Genomic DNA, 27848 nt, shown 5'->3' with positions numbered 1-27848 from the left:
TTGATATCTAACCAGGGTACAAATGTAACAGTAAAGGGCATCAGCAATATACAATGTACAAGTGATTAAATGTGATATATATAACAAGCTACTACTGAGTAATACTGTATATGCTAAACTGATGTATGTGCAGTATAATTATGTACAGTGATACAGGTATAAATATACTATGGTATATTATATTTATACCTGTATGTATGGGAGATATAGATATAATATATACAGGTATGTGTATGGGGTATATACATATTAAAAAGTTATATTTCACAATTTTATTATATCTAAGAGTGACTATTGTGATCCTAGGTGTCACTCTCTCCATCGTTGTCTCCTCGACTACAGTAAAGACGGTGATGGAACTCTGGACTCAACAAACGACTTGGGTCGACCAGAAAACAACAAGCCATTCAAAATGCTAAAGTGTCAAGTCAAGTCAAGGGTTCCTTTATTCATCTTAATTCATTTTAACACACACATGCGATGGGTGACCCACAGGAACACACACACACACACACATGCACTCGCTGATGAAATGTTCCCTGCACTTCCCATCCCGTCGTCTTTCCCCCTCAAGGGAAGCCGGGAGCAGACAAGGGCTGCAGCGTGCGCCGCGCCCAGGGACCAATCCAACCAAGTGCTCCTGTCCGTCTTCGTCATGGCCGGGAACGTGAGCCATCTGTTGTGCATGTTTTTCCATTGGGTTTATCTTATCGGGAGGGGAAACCCTTGCGAGCACGGGGGGGAGAACATACAAACCAGCCCCACCTGGGTAACTGGCAACACGGCAACCTGGTCCCCAAGCGGCAATCGAACCCAGGACCTTCTAGCTGTCAGGCGACAGTGTTAACCACTACTACACCATCACCGTGCATAGCAGGTGTCATAGCAGTATGGGGAGGGGAGGGGAGGTGCAGGCAGGAAAAAAGACAATAATAGAAGTAATAATAATAATAATAATAATAATAATATAAAATAATATATAATATAAAGAATTCTAGAATATAATAATAATAATAGAATGGCAGTATATTCTATTGATAATAGTATACATGTATATTTCTCTGTCACTGCTGCTTGATAGTATACTGTAGTTAGTATAATAGCACACTGCGCCAAAGTCTGTGCAGTGTTTAGTAATAAAAGTCCAGTTCTCAAGTCCTCCAGTCATTCGTTCTCCAACTATTCTCAGTAGTCCCACAGTTGTAGAGCCTGATGGCTACTAGCACAAAAGACTGCATGGCTATGTGTGTGTGTGTGTGTGTGTGTGTGTGTGTGGGGGGGGCTCATCATCTTGGCTAGCTGTCATGTATGTCCCTATGCCATAAATGTCATGATGTCATGTATGTTGTGTCATGTCATAAATGTCACTATGAATTGAAAATGGGGGACCCTGATGTAAACAAGACAAACATCTTTCTCTGGTCTGCATCCTTTTAGCAGTTGTTTGTATTGAGCCGTACTGTATTGTACCCATTCTGCAATCTGTTAAATAAAGTTTTCATTCATTCATTCAGCTCCTCATAGAGGGGTTGAGAGGGGTTTTCCAGTCTAGGTCCAGCCTTCTCCTCATCCTCATATCTGCCAGCACCTCTAGTTTGACCAGTTCAACTCCCACTACCTTCCTCACCAGCTTGTTCAGTTTGTTAGTGTCTCTCGAGTTGATGTTAATGTTGGGGGGCAACAGCATACCACAGCGAAGAAGAGGATGCTGGTTGCCTGATAGAACGACTGCTGCAGCCTGTAACACACGTTGAAGGACTGAGTCTCCTCAGGAAGAACAGCCTGCTCTGTCTCTTCCTGTAGAGGGTCTCTGTGTTGTCCAGAGAGTACTGGGGTCTGGGGTCATAGTGAGAGAGAGAAGAGAGAGAGAGAGAGAGAGAGAGAGAGGTAGGTAGAGAGTTAGATAGGTAGGTAGGTAGATCGATAGATAGAGAGGGAGAGAGAGAACAGAGCTAGTCACAGAAAGTAGTGTTGTGTGTGAGGAGTGTGTGTTTGTGTGTGAGGGGTGTGTGTGTGTGTGTGTGTGTGTGTGTGTGTGTGTGTGTGTGTGAGGGGTGTGTGTATGATGTGTGTTTGCAGCATCAGGTTCCTCTGATTTGGCCTCGGGCCCTCGGCCCAGCACCTTGCAGTGATACTGTCACACCCTCACACATTGCTGCATGTAGTGTATTTAAGCATTACATCACACGCAGGAGTGGTTTGTGACCAATAAACCATGCCTAGGGGTGGTTGTTAGGCCCGAGGCGCAGCCGAGGGTCGTTAGACCCCCCTAGGCATGGTTTATTGGTCACAAATCACGACTGCACGTGGTGTAAAGCTTTTATACAACTGCCAGATTCATCCAACCTTATTTCTATACAATAAACACACATTAATCGAAGATTTATTGAAAAAACCATCCGCCAGAAAAAGTAGTTCCCACAACTCCATGTGGAAGCAGCTTGAAGTGCATCCAACCAAACTAACACATCCAACTGTGTATTATTGGAATGATTGAGAGAAGTTGCCTCATGTGGAAGCAGCTTGAAGTGCATCCAACCAACTAACACATCCAACTGTGTATTATTGGAATGATTGATTGAAAATTTATTAAAACGTTTTCTTTGCCCTATAGGAAAAAAACGTTTTCTTCGCCCTATTTTTTTATTTATTTCTTTTAGCCTAAACTTAACCAGTTGGAAACCAGGGGTACAGTAATAAAATTAGCAATCAACCAATCAATCAATTCAATAGACCATGCTCACTTAAAACAGCGCTGCTTCTCTCTCAGTCTGACTCCCCCGCTGTTGCAGACAGGAGTGTGTGTGTGTGTGTGTGCGTGTGTGTGTGTGTGTGTGTGTGTGTGTCACAGTGTGTGTGTGCGTGTGTGTGTGTATGTGTGTGTGTGTGTGTGTGTGTGTGTGTGTGTGTATGTGTGTGTTTGTGGGTACGCCAGCGTCGGACAGTGTGAGAGAGAACGCTGCAGTCGGAAAGTAGGAAGGAAGAAATTTAAATCAATCAATTAATCTATCAATCAATCCGCGATTTTTCTTTTGTTCTAGATTGAGTCAAGACCCATCAATTACATCATCCAACATTGTTTAAAATACTAACACATTCCCCTTGACAGAATCGCTTCATATTTAGTCGTTATGGTGCTTTCAACATAACCATTTGTTGTTCGCGATCCTGTTTTCTCCCGGAGTGAGCCGGGGAGGGTTATGTGATTTGGTTGTGGGCGGGTCCTGAGCCCAGGACCGTGGATTGTTGTCAATAAAGACGTGTGAATGGCCAATCAGAATCGAGAAATTTGCATGCCGTTGTATAAAGACCGTTTCAAACTACAGTACATGGATATATGATATACAGTATATAAAATACAGTATTTATAGGCTATCCACACACACACAAATATATACAGTATGTATGTGAATATATATATAAAAAAACATCTCTATACAGTACATTATGGTGTATAGGACAGTATGTTTAACAATCTGTACCGAAAACAATTACCGCATTAAAGTATCTTGTATGTTACACACACACACACACACACACACACACACACACACACACACACACACACACACACACACACACACACACACACTGTACACACACACACACACACACACACACACACACACACACACACACACACACACAGACTGGTTTACCCTAGTCAGAGCCTATAATAACTCTGGTTTACCCCACTGGACATCATCAAGACTCTCCACACCTGAAGGCACCCAAGTGAAATTCTCACCATTACAGTGCCGTGGTTTGTTTGACACATTTAAGTTAACCATGTAGTATTTCTACTGATTTCTATTGAAACAGCTAACCATCTACTATCTCTCCCCCCCCCCCCCCCTCTCTCTCTCTCTCTCTCTCTCTCTCTCTCTCTCTCTCTCTCTCTCTCTCTCTCTCTCTCTCTCTCTCTCTCTCTCTCTCTCTCTCTCTCTCGTGAAGGAAGTGTAACGCCAATACCATTATTGATGTAAGCCGCGCTTATAGCCTGTACTGACGCGCACACAACCGTTGCGTCTCTCCTCCCTCCCTCCCCCCCCTCTCTCTCTCTCTCTCTCTCTCTCTCTCTCTCTCTCTCTCTCTCTCTCTCTCTCTCTCTCTCTCTCTCTCTCTCTCTCTCTCTCTCTCTTTCAATACTAACACCGTTGAATGCCATCCGATCCAACCGAACTAAGGAATCAATGAAGGAACGACACAGGAATCTGGACAAGAAGACGCGCGGGAGGCTTTGACGAAAGTACAACCTGCAAACGTGCGTCAAAGGGCTCCGGTGAGTGACGGTGGGTGGGAACGGGTTTCAGATGTTGTCCTCCCGTTCCAATAGTATCCCTCCCGTTTGGTTCACAGCGAGGCGAAAATGTGCACCTTGTGTCACGTGACATGATGGTGTTATTACGAGGCTACTACAACTCCACCTTGTGAAAGACATCAGCGCTCAGCGGGGCTGCTGTGGAATGGTAAATGACCCAACCACACGAATAGTTTATTGATTGATTGATTGATTGATTGATTGATTGATTGATTGATTGAAAATGTTATTAACAGATTGCAGAATGGGTACAGTACAGTACAGCTCAATACATACAATTGTTAAGGGGATGCAGTCATGCAGACCAGAGAAAGACTTTCGTCTTGTTTAATTACAATTACATCAGGGTCCCCTTATACCAACCACCGTCTCCACGTCTAAATGTGTGTTTTTTCTTCTTCAAACGCGCACAGTGGGCTACAGCTCGCTGCTCTATATATAGGGCTATTCCAGAGTCTGAATCATTGTCATCATTATAGCTGCTGCCTGCTGGCGTTGTTAGCTTCTGAATAAAACCTTGGTCAAGGTCTTCTTCCCACGCACGCAGCCCGCGCACGCGTCTCACGCGCAGTCGTGCAAAGGAACAGAAATCTCAGATCTGGAGATTTGACAGCACAGCAGCACTGGGGATTTTATTATTATGGAGTGATGATTTCACATCGAGCCCAAATCAGCTTATCTGCACACGCACGCATATAGAGACACTGATCAGGGTATTTGAAAGAACAGTGTTTTGTATTATGTTTACCTTACTTACTCGGGTTAGGCCCATTATTACAAGAAAAGCCAAACAACTCCTAAAATAAACGGAGACATTTAAATTCCCCGTGATCACATTACGTTTATTTCGTGAATTTCCCCAAGGGGATCAATAAAGGAATAACTTAATATATGATCTCTTATCAACCAATCAATCAATTATGATGAATTGAAAATGGGGGACCCTGATGTAAACAAGACGAAAGTCTTTCTCTGGTCTGCATCCCCTTAACAATTGTATGTATTGATTTGAACTGTACTGTACCCATTCTGCAATCTGTTAATAAAGTTTTCAATCAATTAATTCAATCAATCAAACCAACCAAATTACCAATATATCTCTAGATTCTAGAACACATTCCTTGAGGTTGCAGTTACACTGACATAAGCAAACGGAGGCTATTATAATATTCTTTAAAATATATTGTAGCACTATTTTGTACGTTGATACGGTCGCAGTATTCTATAATTATATTATACATAATCGCAATGACGTTTCACACCCCGCCACCCCTTGGACATGGTCTAGTTTATAAGTGAATGTTTTGATATCAGTCATTCATAGATGAATATCCGTATCTTACCAGTCAACACTATTTATTTTAGTTACCGCATGGCTGCAGTGTCAAAAGATTACCGCTATCCCGCTACCAGACAAGTTAGGAAATCTGATAGGAGGGAGAGAGAGAGAGAGAGAGAGAGAGAGAGAGAGAGAGAGAGAGAGAGAGAGAGAGAGAGAGAGAGAGAGAGAGAGAGAGCGAGCGAGAGAGCGAGATAGGGCAGTATGCGGCGCAGCTGATGCACTAGGGGGGCTAAAAATAATCACGTTTTTTTTCTTCCTCTCCTCCTGTATTCAATCTTTCCATTTCTCTCTCTCTCCTTTTCCTCTCTCCCTAATTTCTGTTTTCCTAAAACACAGGTAACCGGAATGAAACAGCGTCATTAAGGATTTGTTTTTCTGCGAGGTAAGACATTTCTGTGATTCCCTTATAGGCTAAATGACGCTGCGCAGCAAGTGTTTTGGAAGTTGTTAAAGTTCATTTTAACTTGTTTGTATTCAAATATAATACGTTCTATGTAGGCAAGGGCATACTGATGTAGGCATACATGTATTGTGACGTCTGTACATTGAGTCTAGTATAGGCTACAGTTAATTTGATAAATAATTGAAGTATCGAATATATTTGCTCCTTATAATTTTATCTGAATGAGATGACCAATGTTTAACTACCATATTCCAAAATATCAGGAGAACAACGTCTCAAATTATGAAGTGTGTTGACTTCCCACAGACCAGTGAACATCTGCTAAAATAATAGTAAACTGCCCTTTTAGGCTATAGCCTAATCAATGACTAGAACATTGTGTAACATGGAGTGTGTATCCTACTCTGCCAGTGATGCAGTCTGTAGTAACTGTGAAGGCTTGTCAGTTTTTCCATGTGATCAGTGGATTATGGTATACAAGCCAATGGCAAGATGGGCTGCAGTTACAGTTAGCAGTATGCCTACGCCTACCAGTACCTATGTCATGTCATCAGCTTGTGACTGCAACTTGTTCCTGTTCGTGGACGACACAGCCCTGCTGGTCTCTGACAGGGACAAGTTGCAGGTTGAAAAAGCCCTCAGCTCGGAACTCGGCAGAATCTGCACCTCGCTCGCTGATAACAAAATATCATTACATGGGTAAAACAGAGTCCATTCTCGTCGGATTAAATAACAAACTCAGCAAGACCAACGGCTTCTCTGTTACAGTGGGTGACAATATTGTCACAAGGAAAGATGAAATTACATACCTGGGTTCCATCCTAGAGGCAAATCGTTGCTGTGACAAAATGGCAACCAATGTAATCAAAAAGGTCAACCAACGAACAAGATTCTTGTACCGGATCTCTTCTCTGGTAAACAAGAATACCCTGAAGACTCTAACAGGAGCACTCATTCAAGGGTACTACAACTATGCTTGCACCTCATGGTACCAAAGCATCTCAAAGGCACTAAAAACAAGATTACAAACATCACAAAACAAACTGGTCAGACTACTGCTTGACCTTACTCCTAAAACCCACCTCACCCCTGCCCATTTTGACAACCTAGGATGGCTTAGAGTAGACGACAGAGTACAGCAACTTGCAATGGGCCTGGTCTACAAGATACACTACACCACTAAGGTACCCATGTACATGTCGAAATACTTCCCAAAGGTCAGTGAATACCACGACCACAACACCAGAGGGAATTTCACAAATCACGTTCAACCCAGATTCGGCTCAAACAAGGGACTAACAATCTGAACGGTGATTGATTGAATGAAAATTGTATTAACAGATTGCAGAATGGGTACAATACAGTACGGCTCAATACACACAATTGTTAAGGGGATGCAGACCAGAGAAAGACTTTCGTCTTGTAAGGGTCCCCCATTTTCAATTCATAATGAATTGTAAGTAAGGGTGCAACTTTCTCCGTGCAATCCATTCTTTGTGGATCTCTGTCTCTTAAACAGTACTGGATATTTGTATATCTTGTATGTCATAAATGTCTGGATGTGACAGTTCTGTTTATCTGTATGTTATGTATGTCATAAATGTTACGATGAATTGAAAATGGGGGACCCTGATGTAAACAAGACGACAGTCTTTCTCTGGTCTGCATCCCCTTAACAATTGTGTGTATTGAGCCGTACTGTATTATACCCATTCTGCAATCTGTTAATAAAGTTTTCAAAGTTTTCAATCAATCAATCAATCAATCAATCAATCAATCAATCAATCAATCAATCAATCAATCAATCAATCAATCAATCAATCAATGTCAGTGGTTACTGTTGATAGTTATAGTTATAGTTATAGTATATAGTATATATACTATAGCTATAGTTTTTTGTGGTGTTACTAGTGTATGTAATACTGTTTTTATTAGCAATTACTAATGTTGTTATGCTGTACTGATGGTTTATATTAGAAGATTGTCAGGGTTATTCACAAATTAATTTAGGGCCAATTGTGGGCCATGTAATAGATGCATAGTGTGTAGTTCCATAGTATAATTTTCTATTGGCATTTTAGACTTTCTTTTGGTAACAGGAGTGGGTTTCTTCATTGAGCGTGTATCCTTATCGTCAGGGTACAAGTATCTTGTGTTTTATTATAAATTTGTGAGTGCTTCAACAGTGACCGGTGACTGTAGTATTTCAGTTGACATAGTATTGGAGTTATTATGTTTGTCTGTCATGCTGCTAATGCTAATAGTTTATAAAAATGAATATCCCTTCCATTAAAGGTAGACTCTGTAATGCCAAAAATTAAACAGTGACCTCTAGACAAAAGAGCCCCCCTTTGCCGCTTGGTATCCCACTTTGTTTACATGATGTTTTGTTTTGGTCTGATGTGTGGGTTAGGGTTGAGTGGGGATAGAGGGAGGTGGGGGGGGGGGGGGGGGGGTGCTGCTGGCCACACCTCAGGCTCTGCCAAGAGAGGTCTGGAGAAACTCACAGTATATTAAGTTACTAAACTCCATCCCCACACATCAGACCAAAACAAAAAATGTATACAGAGTGCCATACCAAGCAGCATGTAATAATACAAAATGTTACGTATTTATTTATTTGTATTCTTAGCACAAAGGGATAGCTTATAAAAATAACTATTTTGATCATAGACTCTTTACCCCCCACTTATAGAAAGTTATCCTATTCCGTACTAAATCATATACAACAGAAAATGTTTGGGATTTAGCTTTGGCTAATTGAGCATCTCCATCACTTCATATTCAGCAAGAACTCATACATAAACAGTGAGTCAGTTACTGTTGTTAAAATAGCTCAATGACTAATCCAAATGTAAACAAATTACCATGACCAGAAATAAGTCATAATAATAGGAATGAAGACGTGTTAGTAGAATGTGTGTGTGTGTGTGTGTGTGTGTGTGTGTGTGAGTGTGCGTGCGTGCAAGCAAACCAAGCCGTTTCTCCACACATTTATTTATTTCTAAGCAATAGGAATAAATCAAACCAACAATAAATAATATCATAGAGAACAAGATGGTATATGGCATATTAATACAGTCTATTCCACTATCATTACCCCCGGTGATCGGTTTAGTTCTTATTTATTTAGTTTGCAGTGTATGTGTGTAATGCTCACGATGCCTCATTGAGTCATGACTATAAATGCAAAACGTAATTGTCTTATCTTTATTATAATTATTTAATTATTTAATTCCGAGGATGTCTGTAGAATCGACTTGAACACAATCACCAACTATTTATCCCAAATTAAGCCTTTTACCAGTTTCATCACCTGTGCATTATATGTTACTATTGCACTTTACTGTTACATTTGGATGTTGTATTGTACTTGTGCTGTATAATGACAATACATTTGAATCGAATCGAATTCTGATCAGTCGCAAATCGCTTCTGCACTACCTGTTGAATACGGGGTCAGCACAGGACAGATGCAATGCTGAGCCTCTCACTGTTTTGGCGGGGTGTGTCTGTATGCAAATTCAAGAACACACTTCCAGTTTAAGAATGAGTGACGTTCTTCATTCATGGGAACCCAGCTGCGTTGATTTTGCCCACTTACGAAGACCGTTTCACGTGTTCAGGAATCCAGAGGGGGAGTTTTGTAAATTTGTTAGTATGAACTTTTTACCAAGATAGTTACAAAGGTATTTACGAACATGTTCGAGAATGAGGATTATAGATGTAACTTTTTAAATATAATACAAAGTTATATGAGCTCAGTGAACTGTGGCTTTCTATGTTGTATAACTATTGTAATTGTAACTGTAATTGTATAGTATTAGCCATGTTGTGGCTAATGTTAAAGGAACACGGCAACATTATGGTACATTTGCTTACCGTCTTCTCCAGAGTCAGACAAGAAGATAGATACCAATCTCCTCTCTGTGTGTTCAGTAGAAGGCTATCCGGCAGCAAGTTAGCCTAGCTTAGCACAAATTAATGGAAGTGGATAGCTAGCTTAAAACTCCGGGAGAGGTGTTTTTGGCCAACAGCTAGACTAGCTGGTCTCCATTAACTATCCGCTTCCATTAATTTGTGCTAAGCTAGGCTAGCTTGCAGCCGGATAGCTTTCTACTGAATGCACAGTAGAGAGGAAATTGGTATCTATCCTTGTCTGACTCTGGAGAAGACGGTAAGCGCATTTCCCATAATGTTGGCGTGCCCCTTTAATTGTCACCGGAGGCTGTGAATATAGTGACAATACCTGACTAACCAGAGCAGGGGCGGGCATTGCCTAACTGTTCAGTTCAATTCAACTAATCTCAACAGTGTTTTCATCTTCATCAAGACTCTCAACTATCCCTCCCCCTTAAATAAAACTGAACTTGAACTTCTCTATCCATCGTGACAAGGCTCTAAAAAGAAAATCAGTTTTATTGTTTGTTTTCTCCATTTATCATGCCAAGATGTACCTACTTAACCCTAACCCTGTCCTTTGTTCTTCTCCCTCCCCTTAGGCTAGTATGGGCCAATCAGGTGGCGACGTGGAGATTAATAACATGACGGCCAGTCGGAACACGTCGGTGGGCGGTGGCCAGTCGTTCTGTGGTACTGACTGGGGACAGAATGCTTACAGCGTGGCTGATGGCGTACTGAACAACGGCTGCTTCGTAGACGCGCTCAACCTTGTGCCTCATGTATTTCTGCTCTTCATCACCTTCCCCATCCTCTTCATCGGTAGGTGGTGGACACACATACTGTACATGCACACACACACACACACACACACACACACACACACACACACACACACACACACACACACACACACACACACACACACACACACACACACACACACACACACACACACACACACACACACACACACACACACACACAACAAATTAATGAATCATTGCTGTTGTGAAGGGCCAGATTAAACCGAATATATATATTTATTATATATATATATTTAATTGTATTTGTATATTCTCTAATATTCCCTGATATCCCTTGTATATTCCTTGTACAATATGCATTGAATATCCATTCTAGCCTACTGAACATCCCATAATAGTCTCCATTCTACTATTGGTCGAGACCTTGGTGCCAGGCTGCCATACCCCCCAGACCCAGTTCAAACGTACCGCTCAACATGTACGAACAAGTCCTAGTTCCGCGTAGGAATCTGGCTACCGCACCACTAACGGTACTATTTGTTCATAGTGCGTATATATACTGCGCTACTAAAGTAGGACTTCCTTTTTAGTCCAGTTTCTTACCCTCCAATAGAGTGACAGACGTAAAGCCTCCCCGCGACGCCACGTGTGGGAGTAAGGCCAAGTTCGGCCTACCATCGGTATTGAGACATCGTGTATATTAATATTTGAATAGTCATATTTGGCACTATATCGTCGAGTTGGACGTAGTCTATTAAGCTAATAATAGTCTATTCATATGTAGTGCTTCGTGCAGTGAGAATACTATCGTAGTCAGTACCCCATCGTTTCGGGCAGAGAACTGGCTGCTTATCCAGGGTGGCCGACCCCATGTGAGGCTGCACCCGAGGAGCCCCAGAGCCGACGAGCGAGTGGACCTGCATACCGGATTATTCTACCGACGACAGCCCGCCTTCCCAGGCACGGATTATGCTTTGTATACAGTGATTATTCTATGGATAAAGACCAACACTGCCGTGTGTTGGAAAACCCCCCCCCGGAGAGGACGACAGGTGAGGAGACGCTCTACACGACGAGGTCGCTTCACGTCTCTCCATCGTGGACCGGAGGAAGCCGGCCCACAGAGAGTCCAACTGCTTTCATCTGTGGATCGAGGATCGCTGAGGCACCGAGCCGCACAACCGTGGGTTCTCCCAGGATACCCTCGGCCAGACGGATACAGCCAGACTCTACCCCCCCCCCCCCTTCTCCAGTTGTCTTACAAGCGACCGGATTAACCCCCCTAGTGTATCCAGTCTTATAATCATTAAAGTATCATTGCTGTTATTCCTTAACTATTCCAGGTCGTATATGTACCACCTGCGCTTTCAGAGATTGGACATTCTCTATTGATATACCGACGAATACTCTTGCCATAAAAGTGCATACTAATTCCCATTCATAAATGTGATTGATTTGATTAAGTGCTTGCTCTACACACCATCGCTGTGTAGAAATAAAGACCTATTTCTAATTCGTACATTTGTGTTGGATCCGTTTCATCTACGTGACAGTGTTCATCATAATATATTTATGCCGAGTACTGGGTGGCCGAATATTAAGTACAAAGGTAGTGGTAGTAAGTATCATATCTAGTAATACAGTCAGGGAATTGTACCCCTCAGTTACAATTGGTCCTTCGAGCCGGATGGTAATTAGTGTAATATTAATATAGTGTTATTAATATTGAAATGGCCTATGATGAACACTCCACGAAACGATCCTCCTAACCAACGCCCGCAGCGCGAACGACGGCTCCCTCAGTACTTAGAGGCTTACGCTGTCAGTCAACAACCTAGTCTTCTACTAACAGTAAACGCGGTAAAACTAGAAAGTAAAAGTATGTCTAACCCCAACGCCCAGACTACCCCGACCATAGAGGCCCCTACGGGTTCTAGTGTAACTGACCAAGTTCACGGTGGGGACCAGTGGGAACCAGACATGACTTCACACCCCGCCAGTACTGAAGAAGTAGTCCCCGATGAGTCCCGGGAGGAATACAACGCTACCGAGAGAGAACTCGGCACGGAAGAAGACGGGGAGAGCACCGTGGAGATAGAGCTCCAAGGCTCCGCAAGGAGTACCCCGAGGGAAGGCTCCCCTATACAACCGCCTTCTCCCAGCGAGGCAGAGAGGACCCTACAGCAGGCCTTCCTCATCAGCCTGAACGCCGCTGCTGAACGCGACCGACTGCAGATCCAGCAGCGGAGCGAAGAAGAGCATATACGTCTAGAAATAAGACGCATTCAGAGGGAAGAGAATGTGGCCCGAGACCGAGCAGACAGCCAGCGAGCAGCTGCTGGTGCTCTACGGGACGCAGAGCGCGACAGACAGCAAGCGCAACTAATAGAACAGCTGATCAGACGGACAACACCCTCTCCCTCCGCCAGAGGCTCCAGGAACTCGTCTAGACACACCTCCAGGGCGGCATCCCCTAGCCGAGTAAACAACCCTGAACTTGACCAACAGACGAGGTCTATACCCCCCACAGACCACCTCCCCCCACCGGTCCAAGCGAGACCTAGCAACCGGGAAGGAGCAGCATATCCTGTGGAGAGGCTAAACCAGAGACTACAAGCACTGGATGACCTAACTGAAGACGAAGAGGAAGAGGAGGAGAACCACGCCCGACGACAGCACAGTACTCTACCGGACCAGGAGGTCCGGTACAGCCCAGGCTATACTCCCGCGGAGCTGCGCTACAGACCCCCGACTCTATACACGGGTGAGCACGACGCACGACCCGCACCGAGGAACAGCACCTGGACAAGCGGGCCATGGTACACTGCCGGTACCAGCCCATACCAAGGAGCGGGAGGAGACTCGCCTAGGAGGCCTCTCCCCCAACGCTCGCCGATGTATCCACAGTCAGCGTCATACATTGGCACGCCTATGGTACCCGACTTCACCCAAGAGAACCGGGCCCAGTATACAGAACTCCGCATGTGTCTGGAGACCATGTTGGTGGATGTATTGGATGAACGCCATAAATACGCCATCCTACTGAAGCACTTAAAGGTACCCCGCGCACATAATATAGCGCTCGCCTACGCGACTTCCACCACCCCATACACAGCAGCGCTGGTAGCATTGGACCAGAGGTATGGGCGCATATGGGATTACGTGATCCAGGAGATCCGACACATCGACCGCTTACCCCCAGCAATAGACAATCGAGCACTGGACGACCTGTCCATCAGAGTGCAGTCCCTGGTAGGGATGTTGGGAGCGCAGAGAGAGAAGGGGAGGCATGAACTTTACGCCAACTCAAATGTGGAAAGGATCTTGGAGAAGCTGCCGCCCGCTCGACAGGAGCGTTTTAGGCGGCAGAGAGACCACCGAGACCCGAATGGCCCCGAACCGAACCTCCTCGATCTAGCAGACTTCCTGGCGAGAGAAGTCAGCAGCCTACGGCTAGATACATTCGGACGGAGCACCCCTGGCTCCAGAGAAGGAACCAGACGACTAAATGATGGAAGAAGATCGGTGACTGTGATGCACCAATCGGAGTCAGTACCGAGCAGCAGGAGCCACAGTACCCCCTCCAGAACGGAGAAGTGGAAGATAGTGTGCCCCTACTGTGAGAAAGAACACTGGCTAGCGCAATGTGACTCCTTCCCCAAGCTGAACGCGGAGGAAGCAAGTCAATGGATAAAGTCCAACAAGCGCTGTTTTCGCTGTGCGCGCTCACACATGGCAGCCGAATGCCGCTTAAAGAAAAGGTGCACCAAGTGCGATGGAGCCCATCTGGACATACTTCACGACAGTAACAGACGGCGCCCTTCACCCGCACCATCCAGCAGCAAAGCGAGCGCCATGTACATCGATCCCGCCAGCAGCAGTGGAGCCCGAGTACTCCTAAAAGTAGTGCGTGTGACACTAAGCTACCAGAATAAAGTCCTGGACACTTACGCCGTCCTCGATGACGGGTCAGAGAAGACCCTTCTGCTCGCCTCCGCTGCGGCCCAGCTAGGGCTGCGGGGAAGCGAAACCCAAATGACAATTCGGACAATAAGACGAGATTTGAAGACGATAAAGGGCGAGAATGTCTCATTCTCTATCGCAGCAAGCGGCCAGCCTGAGCGACGGTACCAGATTACAGACGCTTTCACCAGCCAAGAAATAGGACTGTCGCGGTACACATACCCCGTCGCCAAGCTGATGGAGAAATATGCACATCTGCGCAAGTTACCGATCCCGCTCATAGACAATGCTATGCCGACCCTGTTGATAGGCTCCGACCATGCAGACCTCATTGTCCCGATAGACCGGGTTCATACCGGACCCCGAGGCTGTCCTGCAGCAGTCGAGACCCGTTTGGGATGGACTCTCCAAGGCCCGCTCGCCAAATCTCTCAACCGAAGTACAGCCACTAGATGTCTCCACTCCCGAGTCACAGAGGGAGAAACCGCACTCCTGCAACACGTAGAGCGGTTATGGACCTTGGAACAAATGCCCTTTAAGAACGGAAAGAAAGACATTCGCTCTAAAGATGACATTTACGCCATTCACCTCCTCGAGACAGGGACCAAGAGAGTCCCGGTCAACGGCGTGTTGAGATACGCCACGCCACTCCTGCGGCGAGAAGGAATGCCTACTTTCCACGCCAAGACAGACGCCACAGAACGGTACCTGCTGAACACGGAGCGGCGCTTAGCCAAGAACCCCGCCCAAGAGAGTGTATACCGCGCTGAGATTGAGAAGCTCATCACAGCGGGACACGTCACAAAGATGGACATTAAAGAGGCTGACCAGACCACTGAATCGTGGTACGTGCCTCACCACAAGGTCCATCACAACGGTAAAGACCGCATAGTATTTAACTGCAGCTACCAGATCGGATCCCAAAATCTGAATAAAGAGTTACTGCCCGGTCCCACACTCGGCCCCTCCCTACTCGGCGTTCTACTCCGCTTCCGCCAGGAAAAGGTGGCCATCAGCGGGGACATTAAAGGAATGTTCCTGCAGGTGAGATTAGTAGAGGAGGACAAGCCCCTGTTACGGTTCCTATGGAGAGAGAAGCCAGGATATGAGCACCCAGCCATCTACCAATGGGAAGTCCTCCCCTTCGGAACGACGTGCAGCCCCTGCTGTGCTACATTTGCACTACAGAAACATGTAGCAGAGGACCCAGCAGCGGACGAAGAGGTCCGACACAGCGTAAAGAACAGCTTCTATGTAGACAACTGTCTACAAAGCCTTTCAACCCAGGAAGAAGCCGAGGCTCTCCTGATTAAACTCCGCGCCTCATTGATCAAAGGCGGCTTTGATCTCAGGCAGTGGGCCAGCAGCGATCCGCAAGTACTGCGCAGCCTCTCCTCCGAGGACAAGGCAGCCAGCAGCGAGACCTGGATGGCTACAATCCCGAGAGAAGCCCAGGAGATGACCCTGGGATTGGTGTGGCGATTCAAAACAGATTCGCTTCACTACAGACACAAGCCCCTGACTACGGAGCAGGGAAGGCCGGCGGCGGCGCCGACCACCAGACGGAGTGTGTACACAACACTTGCCTGACAATATGACCCGCTCGGATGTATTCTACCGTACACCACCAGGGCAAAAATGATTGTACGAGCATTGTGGGACAAGGACCAGGGCTGGGACGACCCCATTCCCGCACACCTTGCATCCACCTGGAGAGAGTGGGAGATGGAGCTCCACTCACTCCCAGGCGTTAATATGCGCCGAAGCTACTTCCCACCCACGGTGAGGCCAGAGACATGTAAAATGGACTTACACGTCTTCAGTGACGCCTCAGAGGTCGCATACGGATCAGTAGCCTACTTGCGGGCCCAAGAAGAGGGGGGAGAGATCTACACAGCATTTGTCCTCGCCCGCTCGAGAATAGCCCCACGCAAGCAACAATCTATCCCACGCCTAGAGCTCTGCGCAGCCCTAGCCGGAGCGCACCTAGCCACGCTCATCCAACGTGAGCTCACCATACCGGTGTCTAGAACAATCCTGTGGTCAGATTCCACGACAGTACTCGCCTGGATCAAATCGGACTCATGCAAGTACAAAGTCTTCGTGGGAGTCAGAGTCACCGAGATTCAAGACTTAACCGAAGAGTTAACCGGAGAAACAGAGTGGCGCTACGTTGATACAAAACAGAACCCAGCTGACGTCATCACCCGGGGAATCCCCCTAGATGACCTCACCCGTCGCAATGTCTACAGTGACGGCCCAGCATTCCTAAAGCTCCCGGAAGGAGAGTGGCCCACGCCTATCCCGAGGGAAGCCAGTCAGGAGGAGGCTGAGAATAAGAAGCCTGTGTTCTGTGGATTGAGCACTGTTATCTCCGCAGACCCCAACACACTCCTGATTGGGCGGCTAGATCCCGCGTTACCCCAGACAATGTACCGGCCTGAAGAAGCGAACGGCCGACGAATGTGGAGGTACAGCCAAGTATTAGCCGACAAGTTTTGGAGCAGTTTCCTACTGCACTACCTACCGTCTCTACAGACCCGCCAGAAGTGGGTAAAGGAGAGAGACAATTTGACAGAAGGAACAGTCGTCATGATTATTGATCAATCACTGCCCAGAGCTATGTGGCCGGCCGGCCGCGTAAGCAAAGTGATCACCGGTGCCGACGGCAAGGTCCGAGCAGCTGAAGTGCTTGTCCAGGGTCGCACTTACACCCGTCCCGTGGCGAGGCTCATAGAACTGCCCCGACTCCCAGACACAATCGATGATGACCATGACCCTATAACCCTATGACTTTGTGAAGTTGACTGACCCCTACAGCAAACCCTTATGTGTAAATAGATAACGCGATTAATCTGTCTCTGCTTAACTGATTAGGTCTGGGACCAATCAGGGGGTGGCTGTTGTGAAGGGCCAGATTAAACCGAATATATATATTTATTATATATATATATTTAATTGTATTTGTATATTCTCTAATATTCCCTGATATCCCTTGTATATTCCTTGTACAATATGCATTGAATATCCATTCTAGCCTACTGAACATCCCATAATAGTCTCCATTCTACTATTGGTCGAGACCTTGGTGCCAGGCTGCCTTACCCCCGAGACCCAGTTCAAACGTACCGCTCAACATGTACGAACAAGTCCTAGTTCCGCGTAGGAATCTGGCTACCGCACCACTAACGGTACTATTTGTTCATAGTGCGTATATATACTGCGCTACTAAAGTAGGACTTCCTTTTTAGTCCAGTTTCTTACCCTCCAATAGAGTGACAGACGTAAAGCCTCCCCGCGACGCCACGTGTGGGAGTAAGGCCAAGTTCGGCCTACCATCGGTATTGAGACATCGTGTATATTAATATTTGAATAGTCATATTTGGCACTATATCGTCGAGTTGGACGTAGTCTATTAAGCTAATAATAGTCTATTCATATGTAGTGCTTCGTGCGGTGAGAATACTATCGTAGTCAGTACCCCATCGTTTCGGGCAGAGAACTGGCTGCTTATCCAGGGTGGCCGACCCCATGTGAGGCTGCACCCGAGGAGCCCCAGAGCCGACGAGCGAGTGGACCTGCATACCGGATTATTCTACCGACGACAGCCCGCCTTCCCAGGCACGGATTATGCTTTGTATACAGTGATTATTCTATGGATAAAGACCAACACTGCCGTGTGTTGGAAACCCCCCCCCCGGAGAGGACGACAGGTGAGGAGACGCTCTACACGACGAGGTCGCTTCACGTCTCTCCATCGTGGACCGGAGGAAGCCGGCCCACAGAGAGTCCAACTGCTTTCATCTGTGGATCGAGGATCGCTGAGGCACCGAGCCGCACAACCGTGGGTTCTCCCAGGATACCCTCGGCCAGACGGATACAGCCAGACTCTACCCCCCCCCCCTTCTCCAGTTGTCTTACAAGCGACCGGATTAACCCCCCTAGTGTATCCAGTCTTATAATCATTAAAGTATCATTGCTGTTATTCCTTAACTATTCCAGGTCGTATATGTACCACCTGCGCCTTCAGAGATTGGACATTCTCTATTGATATACCGACGAATACTCTTGCCATAAAAGTGCATACTAATTCCCATTCATAAATGTGATTGATTTGATTAAGTGCTTGCTCTACACACCATCGCTGTGTAGAAATAAAGACCTATTTCTAATTCGTACATTTGTGTTGGATCCGTTTCATCTACGTGACAGTGTTCATCATAATATATTTATGCCGAGTACTGGGTGGCCGAATATTAAGTACAAAGGTAGTGGTAGTAAGTATCATATCTAGTAATACAGTCAGGGAATTGTACCCCTCAGTTACAATTGCACTAATACAGCACTTTCCTAGACACTCAAAGTGCTTTCCAATGTAGAGCGGAAATGACCTCCTCCACCACCAATGTGTTGCACTCCACCTTGGACTACATGGGCTCAATGGCTGCCATACACTGACACCAGGCACACAATATACTGTAGTGTACACAGTCCATGAAAGGCTCTGGAGACAAGGATTGATTGACAGCTAATTGAGGCGAAGGCCTTGCAAGCTGTGTGGCCTTGATGTCATAGACAAATACATCCACACAGAGACACACACATAGAGACACACACACACACACACACACACACACACACACACACACACACACACACACACACACACACACACACACACACACACACACACACACACACACACACATACGCGTGAATGTACAGATGTTTGATAGAGAGAGAAACAGACAGACTGAGTATATCAGCATATGCTACATTGTGTACTTTAAGCCTTTTAGCCAGTCACCCTTCCTCCTGGTCAGGCCCGGACTGGCCATCGGGACGTTCGGGACGAATCCCGATGGGCCGGAAGTAAAGTGGGCTGGTCCAAAAAAAAACGTTTATTTTTTTACGATGGGGGGGGGGGGTTCGACTGGCCCATTTAGTCCACTCCGATCGGCCCACTTTGGTAGTGTAGGGCTGAAAAAGTTAGATGTAAAAATGAAAATTGCCACAGAAAGATGCTTAAAAATTGCCTACTAGCTCTTGCAGTGATTTCAGTCATCTCCCAGGCTACATGGTCTGTACGGCGGGCCGGTGTGGGCCAGTGTGAGTCGGTGTGTGGGCCACTAATGTGGGCCGGTATGTGGGCCGGTGTGGGCCAGTGTGTGGGCCGGTGTGTGGGCCACTAATGTGGGCCGGTGTGTGGGCCGGTGTGTGGGCCAGTAATGTGGGCCGGTATGTGGGCCGGTGTGTGGGCCGGTGTGTGGGCCAGTGTGTGGGCCGGTGTGTGGGCCAGTGTGTGGGCCAGTGTGTGGGCCGGTGTGTGGGCCAGTGTGTGGGCCGGTGTGTGGGCCGGTGTGTGGGCCAGTGTGTGGGCCGGTGTGTGGGCCGGTGTGTGGGCCGGAGTGTGGGCCGGTGTGTGGGCCAGTGTGTGGGCCAGTGTGTGGGCCAGTGTGTGGGCCAGTGTGTGGGCCAGTGTGTGGGCCAGAGTGTGGGCCGGTATGTGGGCCGGTGTGTGGGCCGGTGTGTGAGTTGGTGTGTGGGCCAGTGTGTGAGTCGGTGTGTGGGCCACTAATGTGGGCCGGTATGTGGGCCGGTGTGTGGGCCGGTGTGTGGGCCAGTGTGTGGGCCGGTGTGTGGGCCGGTGTGTGGGCTGGTGTGTGGGCCGGTGTGAGGGCCGGTGTGTGGGCCGGTGTGTGGGCCGGTGTGTGGGCCAGTGTGTGAGTCGGTGTGTGGGCCACTAATGTGGGCCGGTATGTGGGCCGGTGTGTGGGCCGGTGTGTGGGCCAGTGTGTGGGCCGGTGTGTGGGCCGGTGTGTGGGCCGGTGTGTGGGCTAGTGTGTGGGCCGGTGTGAGGGCCGGTGTGTGGGCCGGTGTGTGGGCCGGTGTGTGGGCCAGTGTGTGGGCCGGTGTGTGGGTCAGTGTGTGGGCCGGTGTGTGGGCTAGTGTGTGGGCCGGTGTGAGGGCCGGTGTGAGGGCCGGTGTGAGGGCCGGTGTGTGGGCCGGTGTGTGGGCCAGTGTGAGGGCCGGTGTGTGGGCCGGTGTGTGGGCCAGTGTGAGGGCCGGTGTGTGGGCCGGCAGTGGCGCCGGCAGGATTCAATTCTATAGTATGCATGCTTGCTCGCACAGAAACAGTCCATCCAGATGATGTAGCCTACACAGCGCTCTACTACAGATACACTACCCAGAGCGCAATGACACACATAGGTGACAATAGTGTGTGTGCGTGTGTGCGTGCGGGCCGGAGCGACTCTGAACGTCTCAGGCTGAATTTGTGTCCCCTAGCCCAGTGGTTCTCAACTGGTCTAGCCTCGGGACCCAACATTTTCCTTAGTCATTAAGTCGCGACCCAAATATATATATATTTTTTGCAGTAATACACAATCTTTCATGCACTGTTAAAAACATGAAATAAACACAAAAAAGTGCAACAAAAGTGCAACTAGGGCTAAAAACCCAATGAAATAAAATAATAATAAATAATATATGCTTCTTAGCAGACTTCTTAGCTTAACATAACAGACCGACAGTACGTTTGGGGGAACTAATGGGATAACTGGGGTTGCAACAAAAGTGCAACTAGGGCTAAAAACACAATGAAATTAAATAATAATAATAATAAATAATATATGCTTCTTAGCAGACTTTAGGAAAACTCCAACATTTTGGGAAATTAGCTTATTTAACATCTTCCCTGGAGTTAGACAAGAAGATACATACCTTTTTTGTCTCTGTGCGTGCATTTAGCTTAGGGAACAGTCGCTCTGTTAGCATAGCTTAGCTTCATCACTGGAAGTGAGGCAGATCCGGAGCCTTACAGTGTATAGTTTGATTGATTGATTGAAAAGTTTATTAACAGATTGCAGAATACACTCCAAATACAAATCCAAAACGTTCATGTAAACATGTTGTGACCTGTGTATTCACCACGTGGAGAAATAAAAAATTATTGAATTAGACAATTACGTTTTATAAGCAAATATACTCGAATTTTTTTTTGGCCCAACCACTCCTCTCTGAGCGCAGCCAGTGATTTCAACGTGACGCTGTGTTTGTTTACATTCTCATTCATTCAAAAGATCCGAACCGATTGAAGTTTATGGATACCATGACTTGAAATCCTCTTACCTTGACGATTAAAAGCCTCCCCAATTTAGAAAACAGTAATCCAATGGCTGGTATTGTTATATACCGGACGCTCTGAGCTAACCGGAGCTAACACAGATCAGGATCGTAAAGCATATATAATGACTTCCTTTCTGGGGTTGTCAAAATAAAAGTGCGACATTTATAGCAGCGGAAAACGTTTATTTTGTACATTATCTAACGTTAACACGAACCTAAACTAACTTTAGGTTAGTTGTAACGTTAGTTTAGGTTCAAGTCATGGTATCCATAAACTTCAATCGGTTCGGATCTTTTGAATGAATGAGAATGTAAACAAACACAGCGTCACGTTGAAATCACTGGCTGCGCTCAGAGAGGAGTGGTTGGGCCAAAAAATAGTTCTGAGTATATTTGCTTATAAAACGTAATTGTCTAATTCAATTATTTTTTATTTCTCCACGTGGTGAATACACAGGTCACAACATGTTTACATGAACGTTTTGGATTTGTATTTGGAGTGTATTCTGCAATCTGTTAATAAACTTTTCAATCAATCAATAAAACTATACACTGTAAGGCTCCGGATCTGCCTCACTTCCAGTGATGAAGCTAAGCTATGCTAACGGAGCGACTGTTCCCTAAGCTAAATGCACGCACAGAGACAAAAAAGGTATGTATCTTCTTGTCTAACTCCAGGGAAGATGTTAAATAAGCTAATTTCCCAAAATGTTGGAGTTTCCCTTTAACATAACAGACCAACAGTAAGTTTGGGGGAACTAATGGGATAACTGGGGTTGCAACAAAAGTGCAACTAGGGCTAAAATCACAATGAAATTAAATAATAATAATAATAATAATAATAACTAGACAATTCCGCGCGGGGGAAATTGTGAAAGTGTGGGTGACGCCTGTGCACCGCCGGCCAACGGGGGAGAGGGTCTCTCGCGAGTCTCTATGACAAACGGTTCAAAGGATACAAAAAGGGGGCGCGGCCTAAGGATCGGGGGAGTGGTCAACATAGACCAATCAAAGAGGATATCCCTACTGAGTGCAATGACACAACCCGCAACACTATTACACTATTACACAATATTACACTATTACACACTATTACACACTATTACACACTATTACACACTATTACACTATTACACACTATTACACTATTACACTCTATTACACACTATTACACTATTACACACTATTACACTATTACACACTATTACACACTATTACACTATTACACACTATTACACACTATTACACACTATTACACTATTACACTATTACACAATATTACACTATTACACACTATTACACACTATTACACTATTACACTATTACACACTATTACACTATTACACTATTACACACTATTACACTATTACACACTATTACACTATTACACACTATTACACACTATTACACTATTACACACTATTACACACTATTACACTATTACACACTATTACAATATTACACACTATTACACACTATTACACCATTACACACTATTACACTATTACACACTATTACACTATTACACTATTACACACTATTACACACTATTACACTATTACACACTATTACACTATAACACTATTACACACTATTACACTATTACACTATTACACTCTATTACACACTATTACACACTATTACACACTATTACACTATTACACTATTACACACTATTACACTATTACACACTATTACACTATTACACACTATTACACACTATTACACTATTACACACTATTACACTATTACACACTATTACACTATTACACTATTACACACTATTACACTATTACACACTATTACACACTATTACACTATTACACACTATAACACTATTACACTATTACACACTATTACACTATTACACACTATTGCACTATTACACTATTACACTATTACACACTATTACACTATTACACACTATTACACTATTACACTATTACACACTATTACACTATTACACTATTACACTATTACACTATTACACACTATTACACTATTGCACACTATTACACTATTACACTATTACACACTATTACACTATTACACTATTACACACTATTACACACTATTACACTATTACACACTATTACACTATTACACACTATTACACTATTACACTATTACACACTATTACACACTATTACACTATTACACACTATTACACTATTACACACTATTACACACTATTACACTATTACACTATTACACACTATTACACTATTACACACTATTACACTATTACACTATTACACACTATTACACTATTACACTATTACACTATTACACACTATTACACTATTACACACTATTACACTATTACACTATTACACACTATTACACACTATTACACTATTACACTATTACACACTATTACACTATTACACACTATTACACTATTACACTATTACACAATATTACACTATTACACACTATTACACTATTACACTATTACACACTATTACACTATTACACACTATTACACTATTACACTATTACACACTATTACACTATTACACACTATTACACTATTACACACTATTACACTATTACACTATTACACACTATTACACACTATTACACTATTACACACTATTACACTATTACACACTATTACACTATTACACTATTACACAATATTACACTATTACACACTATTACACTATTACACTATTACACACTATTACACTATTACACACTATTACACTATTACACACTATTACACTATTACACTATTACACTGTTACACACTATTACACTATTACACACTATTACACTATTACACTATTACACACTATTACACTATTACACACTATTACACACTATTACACTATTACACTATTACACACTATTACACTATTACACACTATTACACTATTACACACTATTACACTATTACACTATTACACACTATTACACTATTACACTATTACACACTATTACACTATTACACACTATTACACTATTACACTATTACACACTATTACACTATTACACACTATTACACTATTACACACTATTACACTATTACACACTATTACACTATTACACACTATTACACTATTACACAATATTACACTATTACACACTATTACACTATTACACACTATTACACACTATTACACTATTACACTATTACACACTATTACACTATTACACACTATTACACTATTACACTATTACACACTATTACACTATTACACACTATTACACTATTACACCGAGTACAATGGCACAATCCGCAAGTCTCTACGACAAACGGTTCAAGAGATACACTGAGGGGGTGTGGCCTAAGGGGGCGTGGTCTAAGGATCGGGGGAGTGGTCAACATCGACCAATGAAAGGTGGTCAACATCGACCAATGGCACAATCCCCAAGTCTCTACGACAAACGGTTCAAGAGTTACACTGAGGGGGTGTGGCCTAAGGGGGCGTGGTCTAAGGATCGGGGGAGTGGTCAACATCGACCAATGAAAGGTGGTCAACAGGGGGAGTGGTCAACATCGACCAATGAAAGGTGGTCAACATCGACCAATGGCACAATCCGCAAGTCTCTACGACAAACGGTTCAAGAGATACACTGAGGGGGTGTGGCCTAAGGGGGCGTGGTCTAAGGATCGGGGGAGTGGTCAACATCGACCAATGAAAGGTGGTCAACATGGACCAATGAAAAATGAAAGAGGATATCCCTACTGAGTACAATGACACAACCCACAAGACAGAGGGCGCTGTCAGCAATTCAGTACTGCAACACAGTGATGGCCAATGATGGGTTAAGTGGATGATGTCATTGGCAGCTCAGCCACGAGCCACACAGCTGAACCAATCATGAGTGAGCCATGAGCCACACAGGTGAAGCAATCACTATGACTTGCATATTTTCTATCCAATGCATTTCTATGGAGGCAGATGCATGACTGCATTGTCACGTTGATTAAAAGAAAACTATAAGAGATGAAGCGTTGTGACGCGCACATGAGCACTACAACGAGTAGGCGAAGGGTTGTGCGCGATATTGTGACATTCGTGCGATATTGTGGCACTCCTTCGGCGATCGGAACAGAAGGCTAAAAAATAGTGTGAAAAATGTGATTTCTAGAGTGCGATTGCATGGCGGTCAATGGGGAGGAGAACCTTCAAACAAATGGTCGTCAGTTGAGATAGAAATGTCCAATTCCATTTATTTTTCTTTTGTGAGCGGGTTGACAGCCGTGTCATCGTTTTGATGTGTTTGTTTTATTTCTACGTCCAAAATTGAGATCACACTCGCAATTCACCCAAGGTAGGGGGAAAAAGATTATTTCAGCTGCTACACTCTAAAATGCAATGCATTCCCAATGGGACCGAAATTTTACCGTTTAAAGTCGATTCGTAGCCAGACGGTGCGGTGAAACTTTACGAGTTCGGAGACCGGTGTTGCCATAGGCAAGCCGCTCGTTTTGATACCTTTCACGTGTATGGGGCGCGAACGCTTACGTGTTGCAAAGTGTTTGCAAAATCGGTGGAATAAAGAATAAAGAATAAAGAATAATAAAAAGAGTATGGATATGTATAGTGTGGGTGGCAACCTGGCTTCGCCAGGTCACCCACACTAATAATAATAATAATAATAATAATAATAATAATAATAATAATAATAATAATAATAATAATAATAATAATAATAATAATAATAATAATAATAATAATAATAATAATAAATAATAATAATAAATAATAATATATCCTTCTTAGCAGACTTCTTAGCTTAACATTCCAGGGAACTAATGGGATAACTGGGGATGTTGTTTGCTCCTGACAAGATTCTCAAAGTCTGGGGTGATGGTATAGAGACAAAGCAACTCTGAGGTCATGCTCAATTTAATTACATTTTTTTTAATTTTTTAATTTTTTTTGCACACACATCCGCGACCCACTCAAAATGGCCCCGCGACCCACTTTTGGGTCGCGACCCACCAGTTGAGAAACACTGCCCTAGCCTATCCGTGACATCGAACGAGAGAAACTCAATGCCATTTGGAGCATACCGCGTAGCCTAATTCTCTGACACCGTAGCCTATTCTCTGACAATATAAGCCTTCAGAGACGTTTTTTGTTGTCCTTTTAATGAAGGAATACTCTCCAAATCAGATAACAGCGAGCTGCCTGCCATTGCTGTTTGAATGAAGATTAGCTTCTGTGTCGTCAAATGTTGTGCTTAGTGAACAACGTGAGGCTGCCTGAAGATATAGCTCTAAGGTGGAAGAGCTGATCAGCAGAGGGAAGCAGTAATCTAACAACTGGGAGAATTTCAAACAGTAAATCTTTCCTTCTTTCAGATTTTTGATACACTGTTTCTCCATCAAGAAAGCTTTTTCATAATTCGGATGGCATTTGACTAACTTCAGTGTCAACCAAGAATGATATACAATTTGAAATTGGCCCCTGTAAAAAAAGAAATGGCGGAGCTGAAAAAGCTAGAATTAAAAAACTAAAATTGCTAGTAAAAGACGCAGAACAATATAAAATTACAGACCTGTTTAGTAGAGGAAGGAACAAGTGACTTGCTGCGAAACATGCTGGTGATGTAGAGTAGGACAGTTTAATTGGGGGAGAAACAGAGAGAGTGACTGACAGACAGACAGACAGACAGACAGACAGACAGACAGACAGACAGACAGACAGACAGACAGACAGACAGACAGACAGACAGACAGACAGACAGACAGACAGACAGACAGACAGACACAGAGACACAGAGACAGAGACAGAAAGACAGAGAGAGAGAGAGAGAGAGAGAGAGAGAGAGAGAGAGAGAGAGAGAGAGAGAGAGAGAGAGAGAGAGAGAGAGAAAGAGAGAGAGAGAGAGAGAGAGAGAGAGAGAGAGAGAGAGAGAGAGAGAAAGAGAGACCTGGAAAGCTAACAGGCTCTTGGAATGGATGTCTGGGCGGAAGTGTTGATTAAACGGCAAGCAACTAATGTCATGAGTGCAAAATTAAAGGACAATAAATCGAATCTAACTGAAATTGTGTAGCACAGACAT

General features: G+C 44.6%; 1 protein-coding gene across 1 annotated transcript in view; it reads left to right on the top strand.

Moving 5' to 3' along the window:
* The first annotated feature begins 10679 nt into the window (after window positions 1-10679).
* abcc9 (ATP-binding cassette, sub-family C (CFTR/MRP), member 9) overlaps window positions 10680-27848 on the top strand; it is a 209767-nt gene continuing 192598 nt past the window's right edge. Inside the window, exon 1 of the mRNA XM_084330742.1 lies at window positions 10680-10788. The gene's annotated coding sequence lies outside the window, so the exon portion shown is untranslated. The remainder of the gene's footprint in view (window positions 10789-27848) is intronic.

Source organism: Notolepis coatsorum (genome assembly GCF_963971535.1).
Source record: "Notolepis coatsorum genome assembly, chromosome: 15".
Classification (NCBI taxonomy): Eukaryota; Metazoa; Chordata; class Actinopteri; order Aulopiformes; family Paralepididae; genus Notolepis; species Notolepis coatsorum.
The sequence above is the reverse complement of the archived record's forward strand: the minus strand, read 5'-3'. Positions and strand labels throughout refer to the sequence as shown.